This window comes from Lissotriton helveticus, chromosome 1_1 (genome assembly GCF_964261635.1).
Source record: "Lissotriton helveticus chromosome 1_1, aLisHel1.1, whole genome shotgun sequence".
In the NCBI taxonomy this organism is placed as follows: domain Eukaryota; kingdom Metazoa; phylum Chordata; class Amphibia; order Caudata; family Salamandridae; genus Lissotriton; species Lissotriton helveticus.
Window position 1 is genome coordinate 29237491 of NC_136057.1, and position 27225 is coordinate 29264715.

The 27225-nt window shown below is 50.8% G+C and overlaps 1 long non-coding RNA gene across 1 annotated transcript in view; it reads right to left on the reverse strand.

Moving 5' to 3' along the window:
- Positions 1-6597: 6597 nt before the first annotated feature.
- The window catches only part of LOC144818438 (uncharacterized), a 170902-nt gene continuing 150274 nt past the window's right edge, over positions 6598-27225 (reverse strand). The window contains exon 2 of the long non-coding RNA XR_013607106.1: positions 6598-7341. This is a non-coding gene — a long non-coding RNA (uncharacterized LOC144818438). The remainder of the gene's footprint in view (positions 7342-27225) is intronic.

Genomic DNA, 27225 nt, shown 5'->3' on the forward strand with positions numbered 1-27225 from the left:
CGTGGCCATGTGCCTCGCCTCCCTGGGCGACAAAGACATGATCCCCCGAGACCAGATTCCGATCAACACCCAGAAGTACCGCCAGTGGGTCACCATCAACGGACGCCGGGCCGAGGCTCTCCGGGACACGGGGGCCAGCATAACAGCCGTCCGCTGTCATCTGGTGACCCCAGAGCAAATCCTGCCATACGTCCTGTGCCCTGTCCGGTCAGCAGACAATTCCGAGAGCCTGTGCCAGATGGCTCGCATCCCCTTCGAGTGGGGAGGAGTGTCCGGCTGGCTGAAAGTCACCGTCCGAGACGATGCCCCAGTGGACTGCCTCCTGGGGAACGACCTGGAAAGTTCCCCCTGGGCACAGATCGAGCGAAGAGAGCATCTGGGTAACCACCCGATCCATGTCCACCCGGGACACCGTCCCACCCGAAGACAATCGGCCCGAAGAACAGGAGTGGCCGGCACCACCGCCACCCGCCACTGCCACAGCCGAACCCGAACTGGGGCCGCAGGGCCCCAGCCATGAAGAACTTCCCGAGCTCGGGCCCCTTCCCGAACTAGCCCAGTGGCGCCAAGAAGGGGGGCCCACCCGCGAGCAGTTCCGTCGGGAACAAAGGACCTGTCCTTCCCTTGAGGGACTCCGACAACAAGCCGCCACACAGGCCACGGGAGCCCCCTTGGGGTCCCACTGGATCTACTGGGACCAGGACCTCCTGTACAGCGAACAGAAAATCGCCGAGCTGGGGGCCGGCCGAGTGCTAGTCGTCCCCCTCCACTTCAGAGACTTTCTCTTGACTCTGGCACATGATGTGCCCCTCGCTGGGCACCTGGGGCAGGACAAGACCTACTGCCAGCCGCCTGGTGACCCACTTTTATTGGCCGAAGATGCGCAGCGACGTGTACAACCACTGCGGACCTGTCTGACCTGCCAAGCCAGCGGAAAGAGTGGGGGGAAAATCAAGGCCCCACTCCAACCGTTACCCGTGGTGACCACTCCCTTCGAGCGAGTGGGGATCGACATCGTGGGGCCCCTGGATCCTCCAACCTCTCAGGGGCACCGCTTCATCCTCGTCCTGTTGGACCATGCCACCCGCTACCCAGAAGCTATCCCCCTACGGACTATCACAGCCCCCGTAGTGGGGCGAGCGCTAATGGGGATCTTCTCTAGAGTCGGCTTCCCCCGAGAGGTCGTAAGTGATCGGGGAACAAACTTTATATCCAAATATATGCGGTCCCTGTGGCAACAGTGCGGGGTCGCATATAAGTTCACCACCCCGTATCACCCTCAAGGGAATGGACTCGTAGAGCGATTTAATAGGACCCTGAAAGGAATGATCAAGGGCCTGGAAGAGCCCCTCCGGCACAAATGGGACGTTCTGCTGCCATGCCTCCTGTTCGCCTACCGGGAGGTACCCCAGAAATCCCTGGGGTTCAGCCCCTTTGAACTATTATATGGACACCCTGTGCGGGGCCCCCACAGCCTGGTCAAGGAAGGCTGGGAGCTGGCCGCCTCCGATGTCCCCTCCGATGTTTTCCGATACCTCTTGACTCTCCGAAACCAGACTCGGAAGTTCCGGGAACTGGCCGAAACCAACATGAAGGCCAGTCAAGAGGAGATGAAGCGCTGGTATGATGAAAATGCCTCGTCCATTGAATTCGAGCCGGGCCAGCAGGTCTGGGTCATGTCCCCGGTCGACCCCGGCGCCCTCCAGGACAAATGGACGGGGCCCTTCAAAGTGGTGGAGCGCAAGGGCCCGTCACCTACCTAGTGGACATGGAGTCCCCCCGGAACCCCCTCCGGGTCCTACACGCCAACCGGCTCAAGCCCCACTTTGTCCGCACCGAACTGAGCCTGTTGTTGGCTACCGATGACGGAACAGAGGACGACTCCGAGCCTCTACCGGACCTCCTGAGCACCTCTGAGAAAGATGGTTCCGTCGAGGGGGTCGCCCTCTCGCCCATGCCGACACCCAAACAGCACCAGGACTGCCAGAACTTGCTGGGTCAATTTGCGAACTTATTTTCCCTCACCCCCGGGGTCACACAGTGGTGTGTTCAAGACGTAGACACTGGGGACAGTCCGCCCGTGCGGCACCGAGCCTATCGCGTCCCCGACCGAGTCCGGGCCTGCATCCAAGCCGAAGTTTCCAAAATGCTGGCCTTAGGGGTGATCGAACCCTCAGACAGTCCATGGGCCAGTCCCGTCATCCTGGTCCCTAAGGCCGCTGCCCCCGGGGTGCCCCCGGAGCTGCGGTTCTGTGTCGACTACCGGGGACTGAATGCCGTCACCAGAACCGACGCCCATCCCATTCCCCGAGCGGATGAACTGATCGATCGCCTGGAAGCCGCCAGGTACCTCAGCACATTCGACCTCACGGCCGGATATTGGCAAATCGGCCTCACGCCCGGGGCACAGGAACGATCCGCTTTCTCGACCCCGGATGGCCACTACCATTTCAAAGTTATGCCCTTCGGCATGAAAAACGCCCCGGCCACCTTCCAGCGACTCGTGAATAGGGTGCTGGCGGGGCTAGACGAGTTCAGTGCCGCCTACCTAGACGACATCGCAGTGTACAGCCTTCACTGGGATGAGCACCTGGCCCACCTCTGGAAGGTCCTAACCGCCCTCCAACGGGCCGGACTAACAATAAAAGCCAGCAAGTGCCAGATCGGTCAAGGGTTCGTGACCTATCTGGGACACCAAGTGGGGAGCGGCCAAGTGGCTCCCCTCCAACCCAAGATCGACGCCATCCAGGCCTGGGAGCCCCCCGTCACCCAGACCGCCGTCCGAGCCTTCCTGGGGCTCACTGGATACTATCGGCGGTTCATAAAGGACTATGGGAGCATCGTGGGGCCCCTCACAGAACTAACCTCCAAGAGACTTCCCCCGAAAGTGCACTGGACCCCCGAGTGCCAAGTAGCCTTTGAGACACTAAAGACTGCCATGTGCACCGCCCCTGTGCTCCAAGCCCCTGACTACAACCGAGAGTTCATCGTCCAAACTGACGCCTCGGAACACGGCATTGGGGCCGTACTCTCCCAAGTGAACTCTGACGGAGTCGACCTTCCGGTGGCCTTCATCAGCCGGCGCCTGCTGGCCCGGGAACAGCGATGGAGCACCATCGAGAGGGAGGCCTTCGCCGTCGTGTGGGCCCTAAAGAAACTCTGGCCCTACCTCTTCGGCACCCACTTCTGAGTACAGACCGACCACCGGCCCCTGCGGTGGTTGATGCAGATGCGGGGCGAGAACCCGAAGTTGCTACGTTGGTCCATCTCCCTCCAAGGAATGAACTTCGCCGTGGAGCATCGCCCTGGCAACGACCACGCCAATGCTGACTGCCTCTCCAGATTCTTCCGCCTCGGCGAGGAGAACCCCCAAGAAGATGGGAGACTCTCCCCTGCCTTCAGCTGGGGGGGGACGCGTGTTGGACCCGGCATCGTGGCGTGGTCCTACCCCTCCCGCATGGCGGGCCCCGGACGACATCGGCCCTTCATCCAGCCCAGGTCGGCCTCGGGCACACGTCTGCACGACCTACCAACCACCAGATCCGCCATCCGGCGGCCCCCAACCACTGACACGGCACACTCGGGCCGCCCCAGCATTACCGGTCCGGTGCCACCCTGGATCCACATCCCAGGCCCGACGCCATCTTGGGCCCCTCACGTCACAGACACGTGGTCCCGGCCCCACCACGGCCACAGCCCCAGCGAGCCCGCCATCGAGGCACCAAGAACCTCCGGGGGGTAAAGTGGCCACTCAACCAGAGACAAGGAGAGGAGAGTTTCGATGGTCCTCCAACCATCCCCGGATGCCTGGTTTCGATCGGCCTCCGGCCTCCCTGGGCGCGGGCTCCACCCCCCTGCTGGGTGTCTGGACACCATCATCCCGGCCCCTCTGACCCCCAGGCGAGAGGGTCTGGACATCAAAGGACTCCAGACCTATATCTGGGCCAGCCCCGGAGTAGGAAGGTAGTTGTATCCCGGAGTCGAGAAGCCCTGCTGACGCTGTCGAGGCTGACCCCGAGACGAACTCACCTTGCTGTTCTCCCTGGACCCTGCTGGCGCTGCCGCGGTCCATCTTTGCTGTAACCATCTTGGAGCCTGCTGGCGCTGCCGCGGTCCATCTGTGCTGTAACCATCTTGGAGCCTGCTGGCGCTGCCGCGGTCCATCTGGGCTGTAACCATCTTGGAGCCTGCTGGCGCTGCCGCTGTCCATCTTTGCTGTAACCATCTTGGAGCCTGCTGGCGCTGCCGCGGTCCATCTGCGCTGTAACCATCTTGGAGCCTGCTGGCGCTGCCGCGGCCCATCTTTGCTGAACCATCTTGGAACCTGCTGCCGCTGCCGCGGTCCACACTCGCTGACCCATCTTGGAACCGGCTGGCGCTGCCGCGGTCCACATCCACTGAACCATCTGGGAGCCTGCTGGCGCTGCCGCGGCCCAACCTTCCGGTACCCCTCCGCTCGAGGATTGAGAGCTGTGCGAAGGGTCTCCTTACAACCGACCATCTATAAGACTGTCCCGCTACCTTGCCCCCTTTGCCACAAGACTTTCTAGATCTCCGGATCTGCTGTATATAATTGAAACGACACTTATTGCCAGATAAAAGATTGAGAACGCTATCCACGTGTGGTGTACTTTTGTAGTGGTGTGATTACTCTGCTGTACGATTCTAGGAGAGGGCCCTCCCGTCGGAGGCCTCTCGACATCGCTCGGTCCCTTCTCTGAAGGAGAGGTAGACCTAGGGGTGGTCAGTCAGACACCTTCTGCCGCCCCCGGGTTCGCCTTTCTAACAATACATGACCCAGCAGTCTGTGAAAACTCTTTGTAATACCCTGCAGGATTTTTACGGGGATCAGGCAATGTCTGCTTAAGGGCCAAAACTTCAGATCGCTTCCATGGAACATGTACCCACACACGCTGAAAATTAGGCTGAATAGGTGGGTTAGCTTGTAGGTCCCCTTCCCTCCATTGTGGGGGAACTTCTCTCCTGGGATATTGTCTTCCCTTCTTTTTAACAGAAGAATCGGACTCAAACAACGACCTAGAAACACCTTCAGTCCTAAGCGACAACAATGTCGCAACTGCAGACTTATTTTTGTCTGCCTCTGTCAACTGCCCACAGTGTGCGAAGAGGCCAGGTGTTGTTGTGACCTTTGGGCCAGTCTCACCTAGTTGTCAGTTCTCACCTATAAAAGCAGGTCCTTCTGCGGTCATAGCCCTGAAAATACAAGATTTTAAAAAATATTATTGTCTACGGGTGCTCGGGAAGGCAATTTCTATGGACTGGAATCTAGAGAAAGATAAAGTGATTCTGGTATTTTACTGGCCTCTGCTGGTCATTTTTCAAAAAAGAACGTTGAATAGAGGCAGTTGCCAGAGAAATTTAAAAAAAGAAAGTCCCTCAGCAGAAAGCAATTCTGGTATTTTACTGAGCTCTGCGGGTCATTTTCTATCAAAGACACAGTTAGAGGCAGTTGAACAGAAAAGAAAGTCCCTAAGCGGAAGCAGACCTGTCCTAGGGCTGTTCTCGATCCCACAAAGTACATAATAGAGTATATAACAATAAGTCTCGAATGCCCGACCTAAAAAAGGGTCAGAGTTGCCAAAGCCACTCACTTGTATGGCCAGCAGACCCTATAAGCATCGGATTTCCTACCACCCTTCGGCAACAGAATTCAGTCTGAAAACAGGACTTACACAAGGTTACAGGAAGAAAGTAAACAGCCAAGCTCTATGAAACCACCCTGCTCTGCAGAAGAGGACAACTTAACATTTCTTCTTCACCAGAGTAAGAAAAGTACAATGGAACGTCTCAGACACAGCTGTTCAATGATTACATATTTGTGGGTGGCATGATACAACTGTCTGTTGTCCAACTTTGAGACAGTTTATGCCTTTTAGTCTTCGACTACAAAGATGAACAGTCGGTTGAGGGTGGGGAATCGGGTTAATTGGGTAAAACAGATTCCTTGGTGACCCCAGAACGAGGGACCCACACTTCTCTGAAACCTGTGGGGTGAAGCCCTAGCTTGGAGGTGAATGCTCTCTGTAGACTAAAGTGCAATTATGCTTTCCACACCAAACATCCAGACACAGTAATCACAACTCTACGAGTCCCAATCAGGAAGTTTACTTGCTAGACGTTAGTGGTAAAAGAAATCCTATAATATCTGGAGGACGTGCCTTATCCAAAAAGGTGATCCACCAATTGAACTTCTGTCACGTTATCATCAGTTATGGTTGTATCACTTGTAAGAAAATGTAGGATTCCGAAAGGGGCAATGTTTACCCTTTTGTTATTTACCCCAAACTCTGCCAAGTATTGCCTTGATGTCCCTCTCCATATCTTTTTAACACATTTCACTTACCCGTTGATGCATTTATGAACTATTTCGGCTAATCACTTCCCCTTCTTTCATCCCATTGGCTGCTTAAAGGTCCACCCTTCCTAGGGAAGGCAGTCGCCTTATGTCCCTCAAAACCCAACAGGCAATCGCAAATATCCCTCGAAACCCAACAGCTCCCCACACCAAGCCAACTGCTCCAATGAAAAAAGCTCCCCACACCAAACCAACTGCTTCAAAGAAAAAAGCCCAGTCCGTTTCACTTTTTGGGATGAGTAGTAATACCCCATTTATTACTACAGAAACATTTAAAAAACATTGCATGTAAGAATAAAACAAATGAATCACATTCTTATTTACATAGCTGAGACTTAACCTTAACAGAGCTGCTGGTACATGGACGTTACCTAGCTAACTAATTTGTTCCTGTGCAACCAAGAGAAAAAGAAAAACATTTAAAGTGAGATTACGACTGGCTTAAGGACACCTACTCTTCGAATCCCCTATCCAATAAAAACGTATAGATCCCCTAAGGGGGGGCCCCACCATCACATAACAGGAGGGTATGTGCAGATGGGGCCAGCTGCCCCTAGGACACCTACTGTGGTCACCCCACATTCTTCGCCATCCCAGCCCAGGGTATGCCACCAGCAGAGGTAGCTGCAACTTAGGGGCCCAGTGTTAAACACCACCCCCACCTCCCCAAAACCTCTCATGGACTTGCGGCCAGCACCCCTTTGTAGGGTCCCCTGATGTCAGTTAACTTTGGGCTAACGGATACCTTCTATGGACTCTAAAACGTCCCCACTAATCATGTCCTCACTCGACAAACACTTAAATAGAACATACCAGCACCAGACAATAAGATAACCATGCAAACCAATGGTGGTTCCTGCAAAAGAAAACCTATTCAGAACACCTGTGCCACAGGAATATCCCCCCACCCAAACCCCCCGTACTCCTTGCTCTGGGGATGCCAGACGAAAAAGCAAAACTAGGGCCTGAAAAGATCCAGGCGAGTCTGGTGACTTGAGCGAGAAGCAAAGAGGCCTGCATGCGCCAACTCAAAAAATCCTTTATCTGGGTTGCGACTCCTAGAAGCACTTTAGTGCCTCCGGAGGTTGCACCCAGCCAGTCTGACTGCCCTGAAAGCCCACAGTGCACCTGCATCACTAACAGCGCCCCAGGCTGCCCACCATAATGGGCAGCTCCCCCAAGCGAGAGCCCCTGTAATATGACAGGAAGTCGCTGATGTCCCTCAAAACACAAAAGCCCCTTAACCAACCGCTCAAATGAAAAAAGACCCCCTGGCTGTATTCCAGCATATACACAAACATTATCTCAAAAACATTGCTCAGTTCTTAATTACATAGTTGAGAACTAGCCTTAACAAAGCCACTAGTACATGGGAGTTACCTATCAAACTAAGTTTTTATTCCTGTGCAACCAAAAGAAAAAAACAAAAAACATTCAGAGTGAGGAACACCCATGACCTCACCCACCACAGACAGGCCTACCACCTACTATCTGGGCCCCCCACCCGACAAGGACAATGTACCAACCATGACAGTAGATAAGACAAGGATTGCATTCTCTTCCTTGGATAAAACTTCTCCATGCAAGAAAATTGTTCTCTTGATGCACCCATGTGGTGGAACGGTTGACAACCAAGAAGACCTGAACAGCTTACCAACCGTGTTATTCCCCCTCATAACCTAGTCAGTAAGGGCTCACCATGCCAGTTTAACCTGGGAGCCATACAATTACAGTTGCAAAGAACCATTCTGAAAGCCATCCAACCTCTAAAATAATGTGCTCAAATAAGTTTTTCCGGCCAGACCGTTGCTGCCCAGGTACAATATTATGAGCCCTGAGAGGGTAACCACAGGGTCAAGTGTCTGTTCAAGGCTGGGACAAATGTCTGTTCCTCAACCAGCCAAGCGTAATCCAGGACCACAGAATGTCAGCCTCAATTGTACTACCATTCCACGCACTCAACAGCCTCTGGCTAAATAAACAGACTGGCCTGACTCACATACGAGCGGCCTCACACCCACATTTCTGTAGCACTTCTCGCTCCCGTGTAGACAGAGGATGAAGGCCAGACAACCGGGGAAGGGGCTTTTACCAGAAGGGTGCTTTCAGGAAGGCTACTCCGGGATATTGTCTCGACTTTTTAAAACATTTGGACTCTGGGTGGGAATAAAGACCACAAAAGGAACAGCAGTGTTTGAACTTACACACTCCTGGGGGTCTGGAGCAGAATCTCCTATTGAAGTCCCAGCAATACCCTTTCTTTGGCCTGCCTCCTGGACTACCATTTCCTCCAGTCCCTGACCGAAACGGCTCACTGGGGACAACATCCAGCCTTGGTCTAGTTATAATATCGAAATAGGAGTACTCATGAATCTGATTCCATGCTAGACTGGGCATGTTTGCTTTAATCCTTCTAAATTCCTTGTCATAATCACACCAGGCCGTGCCTCCATGATGTTGTTCAGTGGTCACAATCCTATACTGGTAGCATAACAACTGCCCCCACAAGGAGGGGAAACGCTCTGCCATGATTGCGAGGAAGACCGAGAAACACTTTATCCAATTCAATAGAGTCTCCTCCACCCTCTGGTTTGGACAAGGGCCAACCTCCCAACAGCAATCGCATTCCTCACTCTGCTTCCACTCTGGTCTGTCCGAAATCAGATCAAACATATTAATGTAAGAATCCTTCCAAATTTTCTCTTTTATTTCCATTGGTATATGCCTAGTAAAACCGGACTTCGCATACCCCAAGTCGATGCTTGGCAAGGGCACCACTGTACCTATTGGTGCCGTATCCTGAGGGGGTGCTGCCCCCGCTAGTGCCGGAACTACTTGCTGAACACTGGCTGAGCTCAGGGTGCTTCCCCTCTCTGACTCTTGTGGCCCTGGCCCAGGCAACGGCTTCCTTCCCGTGCACTCAACATGGGCCACAAGTCTCCTGGCCATTTCCACATAGTCCCCTTCAGCTATACCGGCCAAAGCTCCCCGAATCACATGCTCAGACAACACCCCCAGCTTAAAAAGCCACGGTAAGGCATTGGCTAACTTTGTGACAAAGTCTGGCTGCTCTGCGGACATGACGCAGCCTGCCATACAAGGGTCGCCATTCTGCACGGGAGGAAGGGCCCCCTGTGCCCGGCCATCGTCCACACCGCTCTCAGGCGGGGAGCCCGCAGCGGTCTCTGCCCTTGAACCCTCCTCGGTGGCTGCCGGTCTGCGCGCTCGCTTCTTTGCCCTCCGTGGCCTCTCCACGGGCACCACTGGCCCTGGAGCTTCCTCCCCTTGCGAGGCCCGCTGGCACAGCAGCTCCAAGCTCTCGTCCATCGCCTCCAGACCCAGCTCAAAGCGAGAGCGCTTGCGGCCCTTCTTTGCACTCCTATGGATGGAGACCCCCGGAGCAGGACACTGCCGGCGTCCTAGCCACAGGGGTCGAGAGAGGGGACCCCCCGCCGCAGGACAAACACCGGGGCCAGAGGGGAGGGAAGCCCCCACAAGCAGCCCCTTACCTCCGCGGCCCCCACCGAGCGACGCACACCTCGGACCGAGCTGCTCCCGGCCACGAACTCGAGGGCCCCGCACAGCCGAGCTGCTGAGGGCCGAGGCCGGCGAGGGCAGGGCCTGGAACAAGGACCAGAAACAAGAGGGAGCCCAGGGGAGTCTCTGTAGAGCCGCGCGGCCACCGGAAGTAAACAGAGCCGCGCGACCACCGGAAGTAAACAGGCCCGCCCGTCCAGCGAGCGGGGTTATATGGGGCGGGCCCGACCGTCTCCTGGGCCGCGTCCCCCGGAAGTACTCCAGTGTTTCCGGAGGTCACGCCCGTCCGGCCAATCAGAGCCCATGCAGCGCGCGCCTGCGCCGTGAGCAGGCGCCGCCGCGTGCCACCACGGCTTCCGGTACAATGGAGTCTCCCAGAGATGGAGGGGCCCTGTTGTAAAGTGGCCTCGGATCAGCAGCGGTTATCACGAAGAAAGGGCCTCTGTGATGGAGTATCGGGAAACGTTTCAGCTCCTAGCATTAAAACACACACACAGGCTCCTTCACAAGAGAAGGGTATAAATGTGACAAAAGCTGGGGGTGCGGGGGGGGGGGGGTGGATGAGAATTCGCATACTTGCCAATAGACCCGATTCAGGCGGGAGACTACCGATTTTTCAAGCCAAAAATGGTTTTATTTGAGCTGTCTCCCGCCTTAAAGTGCATTTTCTACAATAGAAGTCAACAGGGAATTCTCATTCTCCCGATTTTTTCCTTTAAATCTCCCACGTCCCTGTCCCAAAATGCATGTATGAATTCGGGTCATAGCTGGCTGGTGTGGGCGCTCGGAGGCAGCGAGTAGGCCATTCTGTTCATGGCACAGACGACCGTCAGCATGTGGCTGACGGAACTGCAGTTAGCAATGTACTATGGAAAGAAGAATGTTAGCATGAACACTGTTAGGTCAAAGTAATGTCTAATTTCCTTCTCATACTGATACCTATTCCAATAATCTCCATGTGTCCCCCCTGCACAACTGGCGGTTCACAGGGACTTTGCTCATGCGATACAGAAGTGAGGCATGGGGCGAGCGAAGGGCAGATAACTACCTCAAATGTAACTTAAGTTGGGAGCAGGGAGTACGTGTGGTAGGTACTTTAAATCTGGTATACACCACAGCAAAGTTAATGCTCATAAATAAAGGATATACTATTCTTAGTAACTCCTGCCTGAATATATTTATAATGGGCAAGTCATGTTGCACACGTACAGTGAGATGTTAACCCTCGAAACATTTGTCACATTCGGTTTAAGAAAGGGAGAGGTTTGGTGATCTGACCTGTAGTTTGAAAGACCACACATCTACGCTGGAGTCCTGGCTGGCCCCAATGTAGTACTGAAAGTCAGCCATGGGGGTGGGAGGGTCCTCAAGCCTTGAGGTCCCGGTATCCACAATGGCTTGGCACCCTCCACTGCAAGCAATCACTTGTCCATTCATGGAGGAGCTGAGAGAAGAGGCAGACTCAGCAAGTCATGAAGAATGTCCTCTCTTATCCAGCACTGTTGTGGGCATCAGATGTCAATCATAGATGGGGCATCTTATGGTTGAACTAACAATACTATTTACAAATAGATAGGTCCCTTCTCTCATTGGTAACTGCAATACCTATCAGTTTTGAGGCAAAAAAGAGCGTTTGAGAGGCACATTAAATAAAGACCATTAAATCAGTAATGGAAGTGAAGATAAGAAAATGCTCAAAAGAAACATTTGTTGAAGTAACAACATTAGCATCGACAAGAAGATTTTAGGAAAGCTAATGATAAAAGCACAGATAAAATACTTTGTTTAATAAAAGAGATGGATACATTCAAGATAACTGGACCCGATTCACAAAGGTAAACTTACACTTTAGTGTAAGTTTACTACTTTTCGATATTCACAAAGGTAAACTTAGACTAAAAGTCTAACTTTACTAGTAGTAACTTATCTTTGTGAATACCGAAAAGTGTGAAGTTGGACTTTTGGTCTAAGTTTACCTTTGTGAATACCAAAAAGTAGTAAAGTTACACAAAAGTGTAAGTTTACCGTTGTGAATCGGGCCCTTTTGTCTTTAGTGTACAATTAGAAGAATTATGGGGTTTCATTCATACCAGGATTGTAACCACGTATAAGTAACATCCTTGTAGGTTTGAATAAGGAATCATCAAACTATGAACAATAACAATGAACTTTAACAATCTTTTCAAGATGAGACAATCTCTTCTTAGTAAGGATGAGAAGATTAGCAAGGCAGTGGACAATTCTCATAGATCCATTATTAGCTCAATCACATATTTTTGTTATTTTAGGACACATACAACAATAGGATTAAAGTACACTTTCCTGTAGATATGTGACTTGTCTGCCTGTCGCTCTCTTGCTTTTGCTTGCATCAGTACCTCTCGGAGGGTTATACATCCCTGTCCACAGTGATCTGCCAGTATCCCTCAGCCGAGAGGAGCACCCAGTAGAGGTTCCCAAAGTAGTATGAGGAATCAACTCCTCCAAAGATCACAACACTTTCAGACTGATCATTCCTTTTTTTTATTTATTTATTTTTATTAGTTTTATTTTTTGTAAATCAGACAATATGGTTGTGGCAACAAAAACGTATGCAAACAACAAATTTCATACACAATGGAGAAACAAAAAAATTAAAGAATAGTTCGTGAAACAACAGCACTGTACGAATTTCCAGATTATACATAGAAAAAACAGATAAAAAAGAAATCATCCAGGGTGTTACTTTAACCATGCCTCCACCGGAGGCCAGATCTTACAGGCTAACTTCCGCCTTCGCCTACCCTTTAAGGGAAATACAGAAGATTCTAATTCATAAAAAGCCAGCAACCTTGCTCTCCAATTAATAAATGTTGGAGCTTCCGGACTAAGCCATTGCGATGTAATGCAGAGACGAATCATTGACATGGCGATGAACAGAAATGCAGACGTAAACCACAAAGTTCTAGACACTGCTGAGTCTTCAACCCCCATTACCACCATCTCTGGGGACAATAAACACGGAACATGGAGCGTAGAATTAATAAATCGCTCAACCTCAGATAGAAAGTCGCGAAGACTCGGGCAAGAATAGAACATATGTATTGATTCTGCTGCATGCATACCACACCTTGCGCAATGATCTCCCTTACTACAGCCCCATTTCGCTATTTTTGCAGGTGTGTAGTATAGATCGAATACCGCCATGTAACTTTGCATTTGGAGGCTTCCAGAAACTAAGACCTTGCTGGCTAATTCTAATGCTGGCCTCACATCAACACCGGTCTTGCCTAGTTTACCTTCCCATTTAAGATTTAACATCTCAAGATATTCCGGGACGCTGGATAACAGATATTCATAAATGGTCCCTATTTTTGCCTTTTTCTGAATCAGCTCAAAAATGTGATAATTATCAAGCATGGAGGGAGATACCCTAAGATGTTTAAGTATATAGCTTCTAAGCTGTAAGTATTTAAAAAAAAATCATGAATAATCAGCTGAAATTTATCCCTGAGAGACATATAGTTCAAATAGTTCAAGTTCAAATATTTGTATAGCGCACTACTCACCCAGAGGGTCTCAAGGCGCTTGAGGGAGGGTGGGTGTATTACTTATCGAATAGCCAGGTTTTTAGATGCCTTCTGAAGGAGAGGTGGTTCTGTGTGAGGTGGAGGTGAGTGGGGGAGAGTTCCAGGTTTTGGCCGCTAAGTAGGAGAAGGATCTTCCCCCCATGGTGGATCTATGGATGCGCGGAATTGCGGCGAGGGCTTGATTGGATGATCGTAGTTGGCAGGTGGGTGTGTAGAAGGACAGTCGTGTGTTGAGGCATTCGGGTCCTAGGTCGTAGAGGGCTTTGTGTGCGTGGGTGAGGAGACGGAACGTTATTCTCTTGTTGACGGGGAGCCAGTGGAGGTCTTTCAGGTGACCGGAAATGTGAGCTTGACGGGGTATGTCCAGTATGAGTCTGGCTGAGGCGTTTTGGATGCGTTGGAGTTTTTTCTGTAGTTTGGCTGTGGTTCCGGCGTAAAGGGTATTTCCGTAATCGAGTCGGCTAGTGACCAGTGCGTGGGTGACTGTCTTTCTTGTTTCGGTGGGGATCCAACGGAAGATTTTTTTGAGCATGCGTAGGATGTTGAAGCATGAAGATGAGACGGCGTTGACTTGTCTTGTCATCGAGAGGGAGGAGTCTAGGATGAATCCCAGGTTACGTGCGTGATCTGTGGGTATGGGTGCTGTACCCAGGGCCGGTGGCCACCATGAGTCGTCCCAGGCAGAGGGGGATGATCCTAAGATGAGGACTTCTGTTTTGTCTGAGTTTAGTTTTAAACGGCTGTTCTTCATCCATTCGGCTACTTCTTTCATTCCTTTGTGTAAGTTGGTTTTGGCGGTGTTAGGGTCTTTGGTGAGGGAGAGGATCAGCTGGGTGTCGTCTGCGTAGGAGATGATGTTGAGGTTGTGTTGTCGCGCGATGGATGCGAGTGGACCCATGTAAACGTTGAAGAGGGTGGGACTGAGTGATGATCCTTGTGGTACGCCGCAGATGACTTCGGTAGCCTCTGATTTGAATGGGGGGAGGCGGACTCTTTGGGTTCTTCCGGCGAGGAACGAGATGATCCAGTCCAAAGCTTTTCCTTGTATTCCGACGTTGCTGAGGTGATGTATGAGGGTGCTATGACAGACTGTGTCGAAGGCGGCGGAGAGGTCAAGTAGGATGAGGGCAGCTGTTTCTCCGTTGTCCAGTAGTGTTCTAATGTCGTCAGTTGCTGCGATGAGGGCGGTTTCGGTGCTATGTTTGGCTCGGAAGCCGGACTGTGAAGGGTCGAGGGATTTGTTGGATTCGAGGAAGGCGGCGAGCTGGCTGTTGACGGCTTTTTCGATGACTTTGGCGGGGAATGGGAGGAGCGAGATGGGGCGGTAGTTCTTAAGTTCAGTGGGGTCTGCTGTGGGTTTCTTCAGAAGGGCACTGAGTTCAGCGTGTTTCCAGCTTTCCGGGAAGGTGGCGGAATTGAAGGAACAGTTGATGACATCGCGGAGATGGAGTGCGATGATGGAGTCTGCTTTGTTGAAGATGTGGTGGGGGACATGGGTCGGTTGGCGAACCTGAGTGGATGGAGTTCATCAGGCGGATGGTGTCTTCAGTAGTAACTGGGTTCCAGGCGCAAAGGTTGTTAGGGTGCAGTTTTTGTTCGGAGGTGGGTGGAGTGGACTGTTCTTCGGACTGGTTTTCAAAGCTGTTATGTATGTCGGCGATTTTGTTGTGGAAGAAGGAGGATAAGGAGTCGCAGAGGTCTTGGGAGGGAGTGATGTCGTTGGTGCCGGCGGTGGGGTTGGTAAATTCTTTGACGATGTTGAATAGTTCCTTAAATCCTTAAATGCTGATTTTTTGGTGGAACGGATCAATTGGAGGTGTTTGCGGGTGGCTTCCTTGAAGGTGGCCAGGTTGTCAGTGATTGGGTTTTTTCTCCAGGTTTTCTCGAGGGTGCGACATAACTTCTTGGATTTCTTAAGGTCATCGTTGAACCAGGGGGCCTTTTTGCTACCTTGTTTGATTTGATGGTTTTTCAAGGGTGCTAATTCGTCAGCGCTGTGGGTGATCCATTGTGTGAGTTTGGTGGCAGCTTGGTTTGGGTCCGAAAATATGGTAGGAGGGTTTTGGTTAAGCGATGTGAGGAGTTGGTCGGTGGTGATTTTGTTCCATTTTCTTCGAGGAATAGGTTGTGGGGGGTTGTGGGTCGTGGTCTGTTTGTAGCTGAAGTGGACGCAGCTGTGGTCCGTCCAATGTAGAGCTGTGGTGTGGTCGAAGGAGATGTGTTTGCTGGAGGTGAAGATAGGGTCGAGCGTGTGTCCGCCCAAGTGGGTGGGGATGTCAACAAGTTGTTTGAGTCCGAGGTTGGCCAGGTTGTCCAGAAGGGTGGATGTGTTGCTGTCGTTTTTCTTGTCCAGGTGGAAGTTGAGGTCTCCCATTAGGATGTAGTTCTCGGAGGTGAGGGCATGTGGGCTGATGAAGTCTGTGATGTCTTCGCTGAATTGTGTGCGGGTTCCTGGTGGTCTGTAGATGAGGGTGCCTCTAAGTGTGGTCCTGGGGTCGGTGTGGATCTGGAAGTGAAGGTGTTCGGCGGTAGCGAGGTTATCGTCGGAGCTGGTCGTGATACGGATGGGGATCTTATGGACGATGGCGATGCCTTCCCCTGTGTGGTTGGTGCGGTCTTTTCGGATGATCTTGTAAGCGTCCGGGATAGCTATGGCGATGTCGGGTGCTGAGGAGGCGTTCATCCAGGTTTCTGTGAGGAAGGCAACGTCTGGTGATGTGGTGTCGAGTAAGTCCCAGAGTTCAGTGGCGTGTTTGTGGATCGAGCGGGTGTTCAGCAGGATGCACTTCAGGTGGGTAGGGTCGGAGCTGTGTTTGGAGTTCGTGGATTTGGTCTGGGTCCTGACGCAGGTGAATTTGCAGGAGTGGCAGGTGAAGGGTCCATGGGTGTGTCCAGGGACAGCCTTGCAGCATAGTGGTTTGCGACCAGGGTTAAGGGTAATGAGGGCAGCCGCATCGTACGTAGTGCGGGAGGCGTGGGTTTTGCGAGGACCAGGGGGTCTGGCGCTGGGCGCGGTCCAGGCGCGGAGGGGCGTAGACGGGCTTACCTTTGGCGTACCTTCGGCGTGCATGGGGCGCAACCGCGGAAAGGCATCTGTCATATATGGATAGTGGAGGGGGGAGGGGCGAGGGAGGGTCAGCAGGGAGGCGGGAGCGGGTGGAGAGGCAGGCTGGGAGGCAGCAAACAAACAAACAAAATGGCAGCAGACTAGGATCGAGGCAGGGCGAGATTGGGGCACAGGCAACAATATTGCCGGCTAATGCAGCCTTCCCAGAAAGCGCCACGAAGTCCCACAGTTACAAACACACAGTGCGCGCGATGTGGGCTATGCGCTCACAGCGTTATGGCAATTACAGTCAAGCAGGTAAATAAATGTACTAGCGTTACAGAAATTACAATGTAAACAGGCAAAAGAATGCAATAGATGCTAATAGGTGGTGAAGTTAGCAGAGAAGCAGCAAAGCGCTACGATACCACAGTGCAGTCAAGCGCCAGGACACCGGTAGTGGAGCAGGGAGTGACCGCCTTAGATCGAGTCAGGACGGTCACAGCTTAAGATCGGAGAGGTCAGCCCCTAACTTCCAGTGGGAGGGAGGGTCAGCAGGGAGGCGGGAGCGGGTGGAGAGGCGGTCTGGGAGGCAACAAACAAAATGGTAGCAGACTAGGATCGAGGCAGGGCGAGATTGGGGCACAGGCAACAATATTGCAGGCAAATGCAGCCTTCCCAGAAAGCGCCACGAAGTCCCAGAGTTACAAACACGCAGTGCGCGCGATGTGGGCTATGCGCTCACAGCGTTATGGCAATTACAGTCAAGCAGGTAAATAAATGTACTAGCATTACAGAAATAACAATGTAAACAGGCAAAAGAATGCAATAGATGCTAATAGGTGGTGAAGTTAGCAGAGAAGCAGCAAAGCGCTACGATACCACAGTGCAGTCAAGCACCAGGACACCGGTAGTGGAGCAGGGAGCGACCGCCTTAGATCGAGTCAGGACGGTCACACATATAGGAAAGTACTTGACCGGCCCCGACTAAGTCCCCTATAGTTTGAATTCCGAGTGCCTGCCATCTGAAGATGGTTTGATCTTGGAAGATACCGGATAGGAGTCTTGCAGATTTGAATGAAGTATAAAGATTTACATTAGGAATGGATAGTTTCCGTTCGATCTTTTGACTGATCATTCCTAAGGGAGAGAGGAAGGAGTGGTACTTTCTCACTGCCCCCACACAGTGCAATGCAAGCAATGAATGAAAACGTTGAGGGTGATATCTTTATCGGATAAATTAAAATGTGAACTAGCTAGAAAAGTCATACATGATTCTTCTAAATAACGTGTTCCTTCCACAAATAATTGTAGCCTACTCCACTCTGGGTAGATTACAACTGTGGGTGAAGCCACCTCTGAATGCTCTGCAGACCCCTTGAAGGGTAGTTGGTAATGCATATCAACCTGTTGAAGTTAGATAAATTGACACATAGAAGAAAGTGGGTCTCAGTCTCTTTCTAAAAACAACTGGTAGATCTGGGAATAGGGGCAGCGCAAAGGTTGCCCATTTCTTATGCTGACTGTGATAGTGGACATCATTCTCTTAGGACTAGGATCCTGTCACATATCTCACTCCTTCCAGAGCTGGGGTTAGACTCTAGAAGCAGAGACTCCCAGTCCTGAGGTCCTATCACAAATATCACTCTTTCCAGAGCTGGCATTAGAGGCTAGAAGCACAGAGTCTCAGACCTGAGATCCTATCACATCCTCTCTAGAACTGGGGATAGAGTCTATGGCACAGACTCCCAGAGCTGAGATACTATAGCAGATTTCACTATTTCCAGTGCTGAGCTTAGAGGTGCAGACTCCCAGACCTGACATCCTCTCATAGATCTCACTCTTTCCAGAGCTGAGGTTAGAGTCTAGAAGCAGAGACTCCCAGACCCGAGATCCTATCACAGACCTCACTCTTTCCAGAGCCGGGGTTAGACTCTAGAAGCAGCGACTCCCAGGCCCGTGATCCTATCATAGATCTCACTCTTTCCAGAGCTGCGGTTATAGTCTAGAAGCAGAGACTCCCAGACCTAAGATCCTATAACATAGTTTCTAGAGCTGATGTTAGACTCTAGAAGTACAGCCTCCCAGCCCTGCAGATCCTATCAGAGCTTACCCTTTCCAGAGCTGAGGTTAGAGTCTAGAATGGTAACTAAGATGGCCGCGAGAAGAGAGCACTGGGATCACTGCTGCAGTGAGAATCCATGCTGCCCCCATCTCCTCACCGCAAGAACGAGGACTCACCGGAATAAGACCCCAAGTCGGACAAGCCTGAATCAAGCTCCCATCATCATCAGAAATGAAGATATGAGGATATGCACCCCATCATCTCCAGGATTGAAACTGATGCCTCGAAGGTGATCGGCGGCTAGCAGACCTCACTCGATCCAAGGGCACCCCACTTTGGACCCGCGAGAGTCCCGACAGTCCCGGACCTGCACCGAAACTTCCACCTAGCTGGCACTGGAAGAATCATGGGAAAGCTGAGCCACCCAATCACTGGTGCTATCTAGACTTGACTATGGGAATGCAGTCCTCACTGGTACAGCTCGATCCCACCTAGCGCCCCTCAGAACAATTCTTAATGCAGCTGCCAGAATGGTCACCGTTGTTTAGAAATATGACCACCTATTTCCCGCATTCACAGAACTAAAATGGCTCCCAGTCAAAATGCTTGCTAGCTTTAGAACTGCCTGCCTCACGCTCAAAGCCCTGCACACAGGGAAACCAGAATACCTGGCCTCTAACCTCAAGGAAGCCGGCCAGACAAGAAACCTCAGGAGCTCCAAACCCCCCACTTACTCATCCCTATGAAACACGCAAGCAAAAAACCGCTGCACGATCCTTAGCTGGAAACAAACCTAAAATTTGGAACTCCATCCCAGCCGATATCAGGACTATCCCTTCCTTTAAAAAATTCAAAAGACTCATAAAAGACCGCTACCTCAACCATGCCTTCCCGAACCGAGAACCGCCACCAAAACGCACAGGCCTGCACTCCACAGCCACTTGACAATGTTCCACCGTAACCTACCTCTTCCAGCACTTTACAGCCCCTTGACAATGTTCCACCACTTCCTACATCATCCCCGCTCCCCGACCCACTCCTAGTTCCCTCCTCCTGGAAGGAGTTTTAGCCCAGAACACTGTGCACTCAGCAAGGCTATCTCAGAACTACCATACCTCAACGACGGACATCACACCGGGTCTTTCGAACATTTACATTTACCTATGCCTATTTTATGTGACTTTTGCATTGAATATGTTGTAAAGTGCTCCGATACCCTCTGGTCTGGCCAGCGCTGTATAAAACTTCTTAATAACAATAAATAATAATAATAATAGAAGCACAGACTCCAAGACCCAAGATCCTATCGCAGATCTCACTCCTTCCAGAGCTGAGGTTAGAGTTTAGAAGTACAGACTCCCAGACCCGAGATCCTATCATAGAGCTCACTCTTTCCAGAGCTGAGGTTAGAGTCTGGAAGCACAGACTCCCGTGCATCCAGATAGCAAGGGACTCCTTGGCCCCAAGGACACTGGAGCTTGTGGTCCCGATCAGCGCGATGCAGACAGGCAGAGCCTTTTCCCTTAATGTGCTTTTCTCCCAGCTGCCCCCTTTTCACATAAATTATATTCTGTATAGGATGGTACTATGCCTACTGAAAGGAGTCCCTCTTTCTTCAAACAATCTTGAATGGCCCATTTTATTATCACACTTATGTTTCCCTTTGCACCACACAAGATCAGGTAATAAAAGCATTGTCCAAAAATATAAACATAATTTTACAAAATGCACAACAAAGTGCACCCCCATACACCCCCACACTCCAGCCTAGGAGGATACCTCCTCTTTGGGTTTGATTAGTGTGAGAAAGTGGGTTTCTGTTGCAGTACCCCCCCCCCCTTTTTATTGCGGTATTTCTGATGCACTTTCACTTGATGTGCCCTGGATCCCTGCCAATCAGGCTCCCAGGGCCTGTGTTCTTCCCCCAAAACCCAATTGGCATCTCTGGCCACACGTCAGCCCCTGGTAAATGGTACCACAGGTACCCAGGGCACTGTGACTAGATAAGGCCCCTAAGGGCTGCAGCACTAATTGTGCCACCCTTAGAGGCCCTGTACCCTGACACACAAACACTGCCTTCGCAGGCTGAGTGTCGTGGTGCAGAACAAAACAAAGAGTCGACATGGCAGACATTCCTGTGTGCCATGCCCACAAAACCCTGCCCTGGCATACCTCAGTCATCCCTCATCTGGGTGCCCTATGCCATTGGTGTGGGTACAGGTGCATGAGCCCTGTACCCCTACTGTAGTGGAGTGCTGCCATTAGGAGTATATGGCGCTGGGAGATTGTCATGACAAACTCCGCAGCACCATGATGGCAACACTGAAGACTGAGAAGTTTGGTATCAAACTTCTCAGCACATTACACCCACGCTGATGCCAGTGTGGGATTTAATGTAAAATGCACGACAGAGGGCAGAGGCTGCCTAGGCTGCCACCCAGCAGACATGTTGCTGGACCCCTGGGTAGAGAGCCATCCGCTCTCGTGGGCCTGCAACAATGCACATCCTGGGGTGAAGTGCTAGGCCTCCTCCCCCAGGATGGACAGGGGAAGCTTCAAAGGCATGCCACCTTTGTGAGCCTCTCCAGACCACTTGCTGTACTCAGCAACTGGTCCCCACCGGTTCTGGCCCCCACTCTGGCAGGAAGACTGGTGGTAGAACCAAAGTGAGGAAGGGGGGTGTGCCAGCCTCTGCCAACCCCACCCCTCAGGTGGGGGAGGCGAGGTGAAGCACAACTTGGGCTGCCCCAATCTTGAGGATGGGGAGCCCTACCCAATCAGGACTAGGCTCCTGCCCCCTCCTACTGGAGAGTGGCAGGATAGGGGGTGTACTCACCCTAGGAAAGGGACCCATAGGTCCCTGACCTTCCCCTACCTGTAACGCCCCTAAATGTAGAATTTAGGGGCACCCTGAAACTTCCTTCCTCAGATCCCGATTCCGAAACAAGAAGAAGAACAAGAAGAAAGAAGACCTGCCGTGCAGCTGCTAACAAGAGGATGACACCAACTGACTTGGCCCCAGCCCTACTGGACTGTATATCCTTGAAACTGCTCCTGCTAAATCCCGGCATCTCCTATGGTCAGCAACCTCGAAAACCCCAGAGGTCCTGACTGCCTTGCTCATCCAAAGGCTGGGACTCCCACGAGCAGTGTTTCTGCTCAAACAGCAACAATCTCTGGTGCCAGCCAAGAACCGCGAATCCAGCACACTCTGCACCCGCCGAGCCCGGCCTGTGCCTGAGTGAACTAAGACCATGAGGACGGCCCCAGGTGACTGTTACCACGAATCCAGCACCCAAGGACCCTCTTCGACGCTCCTGACGACGCCTGCAGCCTCACAACCAGGGACCCCTCCAACCGCGACCAGCTGAGGTTAAGATTTCTCGACACCAAAAGACACCCCTGCACCCGGCGCCCCACGGCCCCCTGTGCCCAACTCCTTGGTGTCTACCCAAACTACAGCTTCCCAACTTACCTCGCGAAGTGGTGGTCATACCTGAAGAATGTCTGTCCCAAGCTTGCAGCCTTTGTTCGTTTTGTAGCTTTCCCATTGAAAACCATTGGGCGCCAGAGTGCCACTGGAAGTGCAAAAACTATTCTTTTTCACTTCCCCACTTGACCTGCATGAGTGACCAGGAGCCCAGCTCCCACAGCCGCGTGGCCTGCCTGCTAGCAGCCACCAACCAAAGGCACCCTCCCCGCCGTAGGCTAACATTGGGCCTACTCTCTCTGCACCCGGCTGCCCATGTGCCGCTGAGGATGTAACTACTGTACCTACCTGAACCTGGGAGACCCCTGAGTCTAACCCCAGAACCTTAACTCTGCCAGTTGAGTACTTACCTGAAAGCTGTTAACCTACATTTTCTCTATAGGGTAACATTGACTCGTTTCAAAGTGTCGAGTTTTGAAACTTTAAAATATTCACTAAAAATCAGCTGAACAACGAAAACGGAATTACTCAGCTTTTACTAGAAGAGATCCCAGTGCTGGATCTTTGGGCCCAGCACTGACCCAGAAAAGTAATTACAACTGTGATTTACCGCTAATCATATTTTCCTCCATAGGATAACATTACTTGGTTTTTACCAAAATTTCTTCGAAGTGTCGATTTTCAAAACATACAAATATTCCATAAAAATCGCTTGTGTAACAAAAACAATTTCTTTCAACTTTCAAACTTCCCATTGAGCTCAATGTTATTGTGTTGAAATTATGTTGCATATTGCAACAACTGTAACTATTGCATTTAAAAGTCTATTGCTCATCGAAAGTATTCAACTGTAGCATCTCACTCTAAGAAAGTATTTTCTTTTTACCAATTTGTGGTTCTAAAATAAAACAACAATATATTGTTATATACAAAACAATTGGCCTAGAGTTCAGTTCTTGAGTGTATGAGACCATTTGCTGACTGAGTGTCTACAACAAATGCTTTACACTGTCCTCTGATACTGCCTCACTGCTCGACCAAGCTACCACTTTAGAGAGTAAGGTTATATCTAACTTTAACCTCTGCAAAACCTCTGGGGACTGTGGACACTGTACCTTACTTTGGTGCAGTATATACAGAGCCACTTTCTTACAATTAGTTTGCCAGAGGGGACTCAATGTAAATGTAGTTGAGCTTATAAAGCGCACAGCTACCCGCAGTGGGTTTCCCGGCGCTTGCTTAGGGAACCCTTCCTGGTATTCCCCTGTGAGATAGCAGGGTATCCACAAGGTGAAAGTCAGGCATCCCGCCGCGAGGGGCCGTTGTGGAGATTAAGCAAGCTATTGCCCAGAGTCGCAGAGTGTGAACCAGTGAGTCGAGGAGGCACCGGGGCGAGAATTATCGAGTCCGTGGAATTCTTTAGCCCAAGACCCGCAGAGGCGGGGAATTGAACCCTGGTCCAGGACCGATCTCAGCTTCCGGGTCTGCTGCCTCTAACCCCTGAGCCACACTTCTCCACTATGTGTATGTATTCCTCATGCTAGTATATCCTCACTCCCTTCTTTTTAATTAGATTAATTTTTGTTGATATCCAAGCAACTCAATACCATATTGTGCTTGTATGTTTATCGATATTTGTGCGTACAAAAGAGCTTAAATCCATTTTATTTATTGATTTCAGTTGTCATGCTTGTGGGACCTAAAATCCCATTAGCAGCAATTCAATCATATTGTTTCATTGCCTGCGTAATCTTAAATTCATGAAGTTGGGTAACATTAGTTGGTACATTTCAGGGAATCACGCTCGGTTGCATTGCTATGCCTTATCCTGTAAGACTGCAAGTTACCATGAATGGGATCTCAAAGATTTTTCTAGATCCCTCAGAAGGCACTCAAGATCTACACTAAGGTGCAACAACGTGCAGCACCAGTGAAACAATGGCAGGGCCCTGAAGGGGGCACTATGGATGAAATTGACTAGATTAATAAGGTAAGCATAGCTCACAGTGGGACATCAGTATACGGTGGGGTTGGGGGAGGGGGAAGATCGGTGAACCCCCCCCCCCCATTTCTATTTCTTGTCTGTTCCTGTCACTGATCAGGTTGTGTTATTGGCTGTTAGACAACTAGGGAGACAGATTGGAGTGCTCTTGGCTGGTAGCTGTAGTATGGGACGTTCCCCATCAAATTTCATTTTTCAGTCTGACTGTTATAGCTGAGAAGCTATGACCACACACAACTCCACATGTAGATTCACAACTTAGGGCAATGCTGTATTACTTCCTTGTTTTTATCTTTTGAAGCATGCTGGACTGCTTTCTTCACTTATGTTGCCCCGAGGCTAGATTATTCAAGGGTTGTATGATGGAGGCACGAATGGTTAAACCACACGTGCCTCTATAACGCAGCCTGACCCATGAATGTGACTTAACCACACATGCCTTTACCATGCATTTTGGCTGTAAAGGCATGTTTGGTAAGGGAATGTACATTGTTAAGTCCACCACTACCTCAACCCTTCCCCCGCCCATAGCATCTATCTCCGCTACCTCGTACCCCACCCAGTGCTGAGGCCTAAAACCTACCCCGTTCTGCCCTTACAACTACCCCTACCCTCCCCTGCCCTGAGCCCTAATACCCTGCCCCCTTAAAAAAAACTACCCTCACCCCCATCCTGAGGCCTAAAACATAACCCTGCGCTGCCTTCAAAACTACCCCTACCCCCACTCTGAGGCCTAAACCCCTTCCCTCCCCAGCCCTTAAAGATACCCCGACCCCCCTCACCCTGAGCCCTAAAACCTACCCTCACCACTAAGCCCTCCCAAACCCAGCCCTTAAAACTACCCCATCCCGCCCCCCCGGCCCAGAGTCTTAAAACCGGAAACTCTGCCCCCTTCCCAAAATCACGCCCAACATCCCAACCCTGCCTTGAGCTCTAAAAACCGATACCCAACCCTTTAAAACGAAACCAGCCCTAGACCCACTTACCTGTCCGTGTTCCTGTCTGCTTCCATTCGGATATGTCTTTTCCGACATATCCAGTAAGTCTCCTCTCAGGCCAACTGTCTCATTGAGCGTTTTATGAGTACGTAAAGAAAGCAGTACAGCGTGCAACTCTTGACAGGCTCAGTTAAAAAACTGTATTGAATTCCACCTTTCCAGCCTAGAGTTCAACACCTCACTCGACCACATTTGACAGTCCTACAACTTTGATGTTTTGGAGAGCATTGACAACCAAGTGAACTTAATGGATCAACAAAAGAAAAGGAAATGAGAACACAACTCATACAAAGGACTTGATTAAAAGCAGAAAATGAAAGCCTATCAGACAATAAGCGACATGCAGAGAACATCCAGTTTAAGAGAGGAGATCTGGTGATCATCGGACAAACGCGAAGGAGGAAATCTGATGCTCCATATGATGCTGAACCTTTCCACGTAGTGTCCCCAAAGGGACATATGGTGACTGCCCAGCGTACTAGAAAGTCTGTTACCAGAGACTCTTCTCACTTTCGTCATTTGATTCATCAGTCTTCTGATTGAGATGGTGAAGGAAAGACTGAATCTGAAAACTCAGTGACTGCTGTTACCTCTTCAGTGTTCCATGTGAAAATTCTCACCATTCCGAGGGTCGCTCTTGGATCTTTATTCTTCGAAAACCTGTGAAGCTGTTCTAAGCCACACTCAGCTACCAATGAACCGCTTCAGATATGGACTGCTCCGTAAGCACAACACTGAGCACTTCTCCATGAGTCATCTTCACCAAGTGCTGTGGTACGATGACTCTCTTTAGTGTATTCAGTAACTAGTTTATTTCCTCTCTTCTAAATGTCAATTTGCATTTTCTGACACCTGGTTATCTCCGCCTTGCTGCACTTCAGTTTGCAGCATTATTTTGCAAGTTATGATTAGCCACGTAGGCAATGCGTAAACCAGGTTGAATCTGCCTTCAGCGTTAGCACTCCGTATAATGTACAAATTTATCTTACATGGCAGCGTAGTACCTTTATGTTTGACCTGACCACCAGGTTCTCAACCATAGATGTTTAGATTCTTTGCAACGCTTCCGTTGTCTTCACCTGCTTTACAGTGGCTGGAGTTGCGCTTTGACTCCACATGCATGAAGTGTCAATTCTGTACTTTTACAGAAACACACGTGGCACACACAAGCAGTGTGCTTGAAAAACAGCAAACTAACTGGGAGAGCACAGTCATTCTTCAAGTTAATCCTCCCCGATCTCGTCACCATTTGTAGTGTCCTCCCCAGCCTGAGTGCTCGCCAATGACTATGCCTCACATGGAGCTTAGAATTACACGTCTTTATTTTACTGCATGTATCTGCAAACGAAACATCCTAAAATAAGTTTCATTATGCTCTGCTCTGACACCTATGTCACAGCTCTATGGAGTTGGTTAGGAGCCAGAGGGGTTCTGCCATATAATTTGCAAGACACTACAGGCAGCAGGGAAGATGAGCAGCAGAACAGCTGGGCAGTCCTTCTTGCAGCAGAGCAGCAGAGTAGAAGAGCAGTCCTTCTCATGAGTCTGCCACTGGTCCGAAATGATCTGATGAGTGGGTCTGAGGGCCCCTTTTTTATACCTGGTTCACTCTTTGACGTGGGAGCAGCTTCTGGAGTTTCCCCCTAAAGAGGTGTCGGAAGTATCCTGCCTCCCTGCCCTGGTCTCAGTCGGTCTTGGGGTACAATAGGCTTGTGTAAATTCATTTGTGTGTAGGCTGAGCCAGTATCTTTGAAGTGCAAGTACAGTAGGTGACAGCCCGACCCCATCCGGCCAGAGATGGCTCATCCAGGAACACCTAGTCCCCATTTACAGCTAGACCGCGCACTGCCTTAACCAGGCATATGCGTAGTTAAGGAAAGTGTGGTTTAGCTTGCAGGGAAACGCACATGTGGCTCAGCCTGTGTAGTAAATGCTGTTTCCCTTCAAGGAGAAGCACAACTGAATCGCACTCGCCCTTTTAATTTCAGCAGGTGCAGGCGGCTCATTGTTTGTTTGGGAGTACGGGCTTTCTGTCTCCTTTGTAGTTCTGCCTCACAGAGCTGTCAAGTTTTCAGGCTGCTTATATGCGATGTTCAAATGTCTTACGAGTGACACTGAGGATACTTTACCATGAGTGGAGCCATTTAGTTATGGCTATGTAATGAGATACATTTCAGAATGGTTTGAGTGACACCTTCAGCC